This window comes from Salvelinus sp. IW2-2015, linkage group LG15 (assembly GCF_002910315.2).
Source record: "Salvelinus sp. IW2-2015 linkage group LG15, ASM291031v2, whole genome shotgun sequence".
Taxonomy (NCBI): domain Eukaryota; kingdom Metazoa; phylum Chordata; class Actinopteri; order Salmoniformes; family Salmonidae; genus Salvelinus; species Salvelinus sp. IW2-2015.
In genome coordinates this window covers 4,611,385-4,621,198 of record NC_036855.1, presented here as the reverse complement: position 1 = coordinate 4,621,198, position 9,814 = coordinate 4,611,385, and the positions used below count along the sequence as shown (strand labels likewise).

Sequence of the window (9,814 nt, the reverse complement as noted above, 5' to 3'; positions counted from 1 at the left end):
TAATTTCGGACCATCTTCATTTTGACTGGAATTGTGTTGGTCATTGGTAATAAGTGCAGAATTTATTCCAGTTCAAAATAGTTGAGCAAATACTTTACTCATCTGATTACTGCTTTCCCTCTTCTTGGAAGAATTGCTCAACTAGTGGTTCCTTGGACCAGTAGCCTAACAGATGATGGGGACCCCTGGTTTGACGTATGCTGACTACTCGTTTTGAGTTCTGATAAGAGTTGGCTCTTGACCTGTTTCTTGGCATATACTGTGTAGCTTACTTGGTGACTGACTGATTTAATTTGCGTGAGGAGTGGAGTAACTTGTTTGTGCTGGCAGGACTGAGGTCCACTCCAATGGCCTCCAACCATCCATGCCCCAGGGCTGAGTCCACTCCAATGGCCTCCAACCATCCATGCCCCAGGCTGATCCACTCCAATGGCCTCCAGCCATCCATGCCCCAGGACTGAGTCCACTCCAATGGCCTCCAACCATCCAAGCCCCAGGACTGAGTCCACTCCAATGGCCTCCAACCATCCATGCCCCAGGCTGAGTCCACTCCAATGGCCTCCAACCATCCATGCCCCAGGACTGAGTCCACTCCAATGGCTCCCAACCATCCATGCCCCAGGGCTGAGTCCACTCCAATGGCCTCCAACCATCCATGCCCCAGGACTGAGTCCACTCCAATGGCCTCCAACCATCCATGCCCCAGGGCTGAGTCCACTCCAATGGCCTCCAGCCATCCATTCCCCAGGCTGAGTCCACTCCAATGGCCTCCAGCCATCCATGCCCCAGGGCTGAGTCCACTCCAATGGCCTCCAACCATCCATGCCCCAGGGCTGAGTCCACTCCAATGGCCTCCAACCACCATGCCCAGGGCTGGATCCACTCCAATGCCTCCAACCATCCATGCCCAGGGCTGAGTCCACTCCAATGGCCTCAACCCATTCCGTTGCTGGAGGCCATTGGAGTGGACTCAGCCCTGGGGCATGGATGGTTGGAGGCCATTGGAGTGGACTCAGTCCTGCCAGACAAACAAGTTACTCCACTCCTCACGCAAATTAAATCAGTCAGTCACCAAGTAAGCTACACAGTCATATGCCAAGAAACAGGTCAAGAGCCAACTCTTATCAGAACTCAAACAGAGTAGTCAGCATACGTCAAACCAGGGGTTCCCCATCCATCTGTTAGGCTACTGGTCCAAGGAACCACTAGTTGAGCAATTCTTCCAAGAAGAGGGGAAAGCAGTAATCAGATGAGTAAAGTATTTTGCTCAACTATTTTGAACTGGAATAAATTCTGCACTTATTACCAATGACCAACACAATTCCAGTCAAAATAGAAGATGGTCAGAAATACTGTAGCCTCCCATGACCATATCCAACCCAACTCCATTTGTTGTCACCATCATGTATCCCAGTGGTTTTCAAACTTTTTGACCCACGACCCCCAAAAAGGAATGATACAAAGCTTGCAAACATGCGCGCACAATCCCTGTGCAAATGTAGCCTGCTATTACAGTCATAAACGGTAATGTATTTACAAAATTCAATCTAGGCTACAGAAATAAACTGTGTTTTACACCTACATTTAGAGCTGAAAGTCAATCATGTTAGCAGCCAATATCAGCTTGGGATACAGTGCCTTCAGAAAGTATTCATACCCCTTGACTTATTTCACTTTTTGTTGTGTTACAGTCTGAATTAAAAATTGATTTAAAAAAAATAACCTCACTCATCTATAAAATCATGGTAAACATTATTATTGAACATAGTGATTCCATGCAACTTATGTGACTTGTTTAATCAAATGTGTACTCCTGAACTTATTAAGGCTTGCCATAACAAATGGGTTGAATACTTACACTCAAGACATTTCATTTTTTTATTACATTTGTAAAAAATGTCTAAAGACATAATTCCACTTCGACATTATGGGGTATTGTGTGTAAAGCCAGTGATAAAAAAAAAAAAAAAACCTTAATTTCATAAATTTTAAATTTAGGCTGTAACATAAGAAAATGTGTAAAAATACTTCAGAATGCTTTCTGAAGGCACTGTATATCATGTCATTTCTCTGGAGTCCAGAGCAAGAAAAATCACACGGCCAACTTGTAAAGGAGAAAAGCATGTTCTGTCTTTGGAAGGCAGCCTGCCTGCAGAGTGCAAGCCAGGTAGTTCTTCCTCACAAATATCATCCCATAATATTGAAGGCGGTGCGATGTTCCGGCTGCTTATCTATAGCCAGTAGCCACCCAAGCTAGGCCTAACTGAAATGTAAAAATTATCAATCAAATCGCCAGGTAGCCTATTGCTCTGGCTAAAAATGAGTCAGTAGTAGATTGCTCTGGCTAAGATGAGTCAGTAGTAGATTGCTCTGGCTAAGATGAGTCAGTAGTAGATTGCTCTGGCTAAGATGAGTCAGTAGTAGATTGCTAAACTGTATTTTATATGGGTGATAAACATATAAACATCTGTTTTTGGCAGGCAAAACGGGAGGAAATGAAAGAAGTTATTTCTGGTCAATAATCTGGATATGCGCGCCCGCCTTTGTGCACCAATGCTGAGGACTGGTCATTGGTCAACAATCAAGACGCACAACTGTTTGGTTCTGAAGCATAGATGATCATTTAAGGATGATTTGAGGGCAGTGGGTTGAACAACAATGCCAAAGAATGTATTTTAAAAAATATATCATTTTGGGGGAAATTATACCGCCACTGAAAAGGGCACTTTAGAGACTGAAAGGACCAAGGGGCAGGTAGAGCTCTGTGTTGGAGACTGGAAGGGTAACGGGGCAGGTAGAGCCCTGTCTGTGCACATGCCTGCTCTCACCCCCCCCTCACTGTCTGAGCTATGTTTGAGAGTTCCTACTTCCGCTTCTCCACTCCACTTCCTGTCTTACTGTAGGCTGCTGACTTGTCTTGATACCCACCCACCACATATACACAAAATCTTTCAATGATTYTGTCTTTTATCAATTGAAGTTTCTCATATTTTCAAAGCATGAACCTCCAAGCTCATTCAAATTGAGTAGAGAGCCCCAACACTCAAGTAAACCACAACAGCACTGCATGTAGGCTACACTACCTACTTATAGGMCTACAATCAATACCCACTTACAAAAACAAACAAGTCTCTCATTACTGTTTCCATAGACACACAAAGACCCTCCCACCTCAACACATGGGTTCCTACATAGTACATACGCACACACAAATCATAGTCTTCTCTCCTGCCATGCATGTGTACAGTAGTACATAAAAATAGATGACCTACGCGGAAGATTAAACTACCAATGAAACATTCAAAACTGTAATATCACGGAGACGAGGCTGAACGACGACATTATCAACATACASCTAGCTGGTTATACGCTGCACCGGCAGGATAGAACAGCGGCGTCTGGTAAGACAAGGGGCAGCGGACTATGTATTTTTGTAAATAACAGCTGGTGCACGATATCTAAGGAAGTCTCGAGCTATTGCTCACCTGAGGTAGAGTATCTCATGATAAGCTCATGATAAGAGAGTTTTCATCTGTATTTTTCGTAGCTGTTTACATACCACCACAGTCAGAAGCTGGCACTAAGACAGCATTAAATGAGCTGTATTCCGCCATAAGCAAACAAGAAAACGAACAAGAAAACGCTCCTAGTGTCCGGGGACTTTAATGCAGGGAAACTTAAATCCGTTTGACCAAATTTCTATCAGCATGTTCAATGTGCAACCAGAGGGAAAAAAGCTCTGGACCACCTTTACTCCACACACAGAGACACATACAAAGCTCTTCCTCACCCTCCATTTGGCAAATCTGACCATAATTCTATCCTCCTGATTCCTGCAAAAATTAAAGCAGGAATCACCAGTGACTAGATCATCTCCCGGGTGGCGCAGTGGTCTAGGGCACTGCATCGCAGTGCTAGCTGCGCCACCAGAGTCTCTGGGTTCACGCCCAGGCTCTGTCGCAGCCGGCCGCAACCGGGAGGTCCGTGGGGCGACGCACAATTGGCATAGCGTCGTCCGGGTTAGGGAGGGTTTGGCCGGTAGGGATATCCTTGTCTCAGTATGTAAAAAATGTAATAAAATGTATGCACTCTACTGTAAGTCGCTCTGGATAAGAGCGTCTGCTAAATGACTAAAATGTAAATGTAAATGTAAAAAGGTGGTCAGATGAATCAGATGCTAAGCTACAGGACTGTTTTGCTAGCACAGGCTGGAATATGTTCCGGGATTCCTCCGATGGCATTGAGGAGTACACCACATCAGTCATTGGCTTCATCAATAAGTGCATCGATGACGTCATCCCCACAGTGACCGTACGTACATACCCCAACCAGAAGCCATGGATTACAGGCAACATCCGCACTGAGCTAAAGGCTAGAGCTGCCGCTTTCAAGGAGCGGGGCTCTAACCCTGAAGCTTATAAGAAATCGCACTATTCCCTCCGGCGAACCATCAAACATGCAAAGCGTCAATACAGGACTAAGATCGAATCGTACTACATGCTATGACGCTTGTCGRATGTGGCAGGGCTTGCAAACCATTACAGACTACAAAGGGAAGCACAGCCGAGAGCTGCCCAGTGACATGAGCCTACCAGATGAGCTAAACTATTTCTATGCTCGCTTCGAGGCAAATAACACTGAAACATGCATGAGAGAACGAGCTGTTTCCCGGAAGACTGTGTGATCACGCTCTCTGCAGCCGATGTGAGTAAGACCATTAAACAGGTCAACATTAACAAGGCCGCAGGGCCAGACGGATTACCAGGACGTGTACTCCGAGCACGCGCTGACCAACTGGCAAGTGTCTTCACTGACATTTTCAAACCACTCCCTGTCCGAGTCTGTAATACCAACACATTTTAAGCAGATCACCATAGTGCCTGTGCCCAAGAACACTAAGGTAACCTGCCTAAATGACTACCGACACGTAGCATTCACATCTGTAGCCATGAAGTGCTTTGAAAGGCTGGTCATGGCTCACATCAACACCATATCCCAGAAACCCTAGACCCACTCCAATTTGCATACCGCCCCAACAGATCCACAGAAGATGCCATCTCTATTGCACTCCACACTGCCCTTTCTCACCTGGACAAAAGGAACACCTATGTGAGAAAGCTGTAGTCAATGAATAGCACAGGGTTCAAAACCATAGTGCCCTCAAAGCTCATCAATAAGCTAAGGACCCTGGGACTAAACACCTCCGTCTGCAACTGGATCCTGGACTTCCTGACGGGCCACCCCAGGTGGTAAGGGTAGGTAACAACACATCCGCCACGCTGATTCTCAACACAGTGGCCCCTCAGGGGTGCGTGCTCAGTCCCCTTCTGTACTCCGTTCACTCATGACTGCACTGCCAGGCACGACTCCAACACCATCATTAGGTTTGCTGATGACAACAGTGGTAGGCCTGATCACTGACAACGACGAGACAACCTATCTGGCACCACACCAAATCTCCCCCTCAACGTGATCAAGACAAAGAGGATGATTGTGGACTACAGGAAAAAGAAGACRGAGCACGCCCCATTCTCATCGACGGGGCTGCAGTGGAGAAGGTCGAGAGCTTCAAGTTCCTTGGTGTCCACATCACCAACAAACTAACATAGTCCAAGCACAGCAAGACAGTCGTGAAGAGGGCAACACAAAACCTATTCCCCCGCAGGAGACTGAAACGATTTGGCATGGGTCCTCAGATCCTCAAAAGGTTCTACAGCTGCACCATCGAGATCATCCTGACTGGTTGCATCACTGCCTGGTATGGCAACTGCTCGGCCTCCGAACGCAAGGCAGTACAGAGGGTAGTGCGAATGGCCCAGTACATCACTGGGGCCAAGCTTCCTGCCATCCAGGACCTCTATACCAGGCGGTGTCAGAGGAATGCCCTAAAAATTGTCAAAGACTCCGGCCACCCTAGTCATAGACGGTTCTCTCTGCTACCGCATGGCAAGCAGTACTGGAGCGCCAAGTCTAGGTCCAACAGGCTTCTAAACAGCTTCTACCCCCAAGCCATAAGACTACTGAACACCTAATCAAATGGCTACCCAGACTATTTGCATTGCCTCCCCCTTAAACCACTGCTACTCTCTGTTGTTATCATCTATGCATAGTCACTTTAATAACTCTACCTACATGTACATATTACCTCAACTAACCAGGTCCCCCATGCACATTGACTCTGTACCGGTACACGCCTGTCTAGCTATTGTCATTTTACTGCTGTCTAGCCGTCAGTCAGTGAGGCCTCAAGACACCACAAAGCAACCCTCCCTAGCCATCTGTCAATTAGGCCTAAAGACACCACATACTAACCCTCCCTAGCTGTCTGCCAGTGAGCAGCACTCATCTCAAACACACAGGGCTGGAGAGAGGGCTTGCATATCACCAACTCAGATCATAACACACTGTTCCCCTGTGGGAGGGGTCCAAACTTACTGTGAGGGTGTGGGGTTCAGCCGCTCTCTCTCTCGCTCTCTATTTGTTTCATGACCTTCAAGTACCAGGGCGCAACATAAGCATTCCTTTGAGGTAGAAGGACAGCCTTACATTAAAACTAGCTTAGGCCCTAATAAGAGGGGCCGGTCACCGTGGTCAGCAACAGACTAGGCAGCAGTGCCTCTAGGCTGAGAAACACTGATCTACACTTATATTACTGTAGGGCCGATGAGGGTCAGAGCTCGTGCACCAGTGAAATCTATGGAATTCTTGTTAACGCTTAATGGAACGGAAAGCATAGTTKGTGATAACATCTCTTTAAAAGGACATGTATTCATGCATGGCAGAAGCTGATCCATGTGTGCTTACGGTCTTAAAGTTTCAGAGTCTGCAAAGGGCTTGAGATGTGAAAAGCACCAGGAATAGACAAGCATACATGTGAGCATGCAAGAAACATCATAGCCTAACAACATGCAACTAGAACACATACAAACCTGCACACGTGGCAGGTTTAGAACAGAGAGGTGAACATAGTGATGCAGTTCATTTTGCCCTTCAAGAGACTTTAAAGAAGTCCTTTCATCACTTAATCTCACCAGAGACCTCTACTTTGAAGAGAAAAACGTAGGATTTGTTTTGTGTATAAAAGCTGGGTTCAGGCAGACGAGCACGCTCTGACACACCTCTTAGGCCTATAGCATCGCTGAGATAATTATTGTTTTGATTTAAGTCTATAACAAAGGAATTGTGCAACAGCACCAGCTTCCCCAATTGTTCCTCTCTTCTGCATCCTGTAATCATGTTTACGACTGATGTTTCCATGYGAGTCACCCACAACAGAGCTCATCAGAACGCCATTTATTCTGCCGATTGAGCTTGTGTACACATTTCAAACATAGGCTATAGCAGAGAACTATTAGCCTATAAACCAAGTAGTTTTGGGAACCAGCATAGGTAAGAACAAAAATATTCCCAAACAGGTTTTTGTGAGCTGGTACCAAAATCCACCAATACGGACATACTGTAAATGATGGTGACATAATTAAACATTCTGCAAAAGATAGGCCTACGTATTGATGTCACGTTCTCCTAAAACCGTGCACACCGCTCTTCAACTTTCTAGGCTTATTTGCTCCTATTTGGTATAGCCTGGAATTCAAACAGAACGTCGCTCTGATTTTTACACATTTGTTGTCGGAATCGTCAGAATCATTGGCCTAATGCAAAACTAATTTGAATGAATTTGTCAGGCATTGGACTACTAAATATTTTTTGTGCTGTTTGTGCCATCATTCTGTTACCAAACTTTATATCTGCACTGTTCTTCAAGTAAATGTGTTTCTGKAAACAATTTCACTGGAAATGGTTAAACGTAAACCTTGTGCATAGAGTTGTATGGTTTGTTTAACTTTGCAATTATTGATTTTTGTTTGACATTTTAAAGTGACAAATCTGAGTCTCAGCATCGCTCAGTTACCATGGAATTGCCCTAATCCAAACCGTAACATTTTGGGGTTCAGGCTAAGGCTGGGTTAACACCCCACCAAGCATTCACCTTAGTAAACATCACTGACACTTGCATAAAYAAATGCAGTGTGTGGTGCAGTCACAAAGCGGTTTGCGGAGACTCTACAGAGTAGGCTACTTCTAGTGAAGGGCAAATCCATCCGAAGCTCGCCCATAGTTCTTGGAAGGACGCTGATAGCCAGTCCAAGCCGGTCCAAGGGATATTCAGTATGGATTCCAAGTCTCTGATCCCTGTGTGTGCCCCCCAAGCAGCAAGTGACATATTTTAAGAAATTGTTAAACAACCACCCTCTGAGAAACCAAAGGACTTTGTGCTGACTACTGCTCGGTTATCTTCAGTAGAGTTGCATAATGTTGCAAAAAGCTAGAAGGGGCCCACATTCAGGAAGGCAACATCTTGTACAGCATACAGACATGTACTAGAACACATGCATGTCTGACAAGTAAGAATCATAACGGCTTTATACTGCCATGTCTATCTGCAATGTGCACTCACTAATGCCAACCAGGTGTTCAAAACGACATCAATTCCATATACTGAAAGATTTACTATGTTTCTGAACACAGCCCAAGGTAATTCAGTAGGCAAACGTTTCAGATATACATTATTTCTTATTTCAACATGTCAGAGAGGCATGTTAGTTCTAMATAACACTTTATTAACGTTACACAACGTTAACTTGCTGAACAGGTCACAGGTGTGTGACAGTAAAACCAGTAATACATCACCATTCGGAAAGTTTGGACATTTTAACTAAATCCCGTTTGTGGTCTGACGTGGTTGTCTTTCTGAGAAGAACTTTGCTAGTTATSAAATGTTTTGCAAGAAACTACACAAAGAAGTGGCAAACCAGTAATTTAGTCACGTCTGGGATGGAGAGGACGGCCCTTTAAATTTAATCCAGAAATGTACACATTTCTACAGTGGCTAGCTAAACACAGTTGGAGTTCATGATACAACTTYACCGAAATTAGCTACTATGTGTGGACAATTAACTACAAACAAGCTAGCTGATTTTTAACGACACTTATTCCAACGATTGGCGCTCTGTTTTGAGCACTTCGGAAACAAGACCAAATTTGACACAAGGCTCTTGACAATAGGCTATACTCACGTTCTCTGTTATCTTGGATGTGCACCCATAGCACGACGACATACCAAAAACGTGGACGTAGCATAACCCATATGCGTTGTGAAACATTTATAATAACTAAAACAAACTTCGGTACATAATAATAATACATATATACTTAGAATGTACCTGCAAGCCCAAACGCCCGTTGCTTTCTCTCGCATGTTGAATGTGTTTTCAGGAACGAAACTGACTGGTGTGAAGCCAGCAGCATTGGCGAGATCGAGGTCGTCAGTTCCGGGTGACGTTTTAGAAAAACCTTCACAATAAAAGTACGGAACTGAAGGAAAGAAAAAAGCACGAACATGATGGCAGTGAAATCAAATGAATGATGAAGTCAGAGGTCTTAACGATGACTTAACGACACATTTTGGAAAGTATTATGAATTGTTAGATACTGCTGCACTGTTGGAGCTAGGAACACAATCATTCCGCTACACCCGCAATAACATCAGCAAAATATGTGTATGTGACCAATACAATTTTATTTTATTTGATTGCAGGAAATGATGACTGACAATGTTATGTAGCCTAAGTAAAATACTTATTTTACTATTGCATAATCAATATCTAACCTCAAAGAGAATCACARTGATGTCTGTGTCAAGCCCATGGAACAATTCAGGGCCGGATAATCTGGGAAAGAATTAGCAGTTTTAAAGCCAATTTTCTGAAATTTTAGACATTTTGCCAAGACCATGTTCATATGCTATATGAGT

The 9,814-nt window shown here is 44.5% G+C and overlaps 1 protein-coding gene across 3 annotated transcripts in view; it reads right to left on the bottom strand.

Annotated features, from left to right (window-relative positions):
* LOC111974922 (SH2B adapter protein 3-like) overlaps positions 1–9,314 on the bottom strand; it is a 61,355-nt gene extending 52,041 nt beyond the window's left edge. For 2 of the 3 annotated variants that reach the window (XM_070446897.1, XM_024002999.2), the window contains exon 1: positions 9,225–9,314. The gene's annotated coding sequence lies outside the window, so the exon portion shown is untranslated. Of the gene's footprint in view, positions 1–9,077; positions 9,163–9,224 lie in introns of those variants that run through there. The other variant, XM_024003000.2, reaches the window with a different exon arrangement.
* Positions 9,315–9,814: the final 500 nt, after the last annotated feature.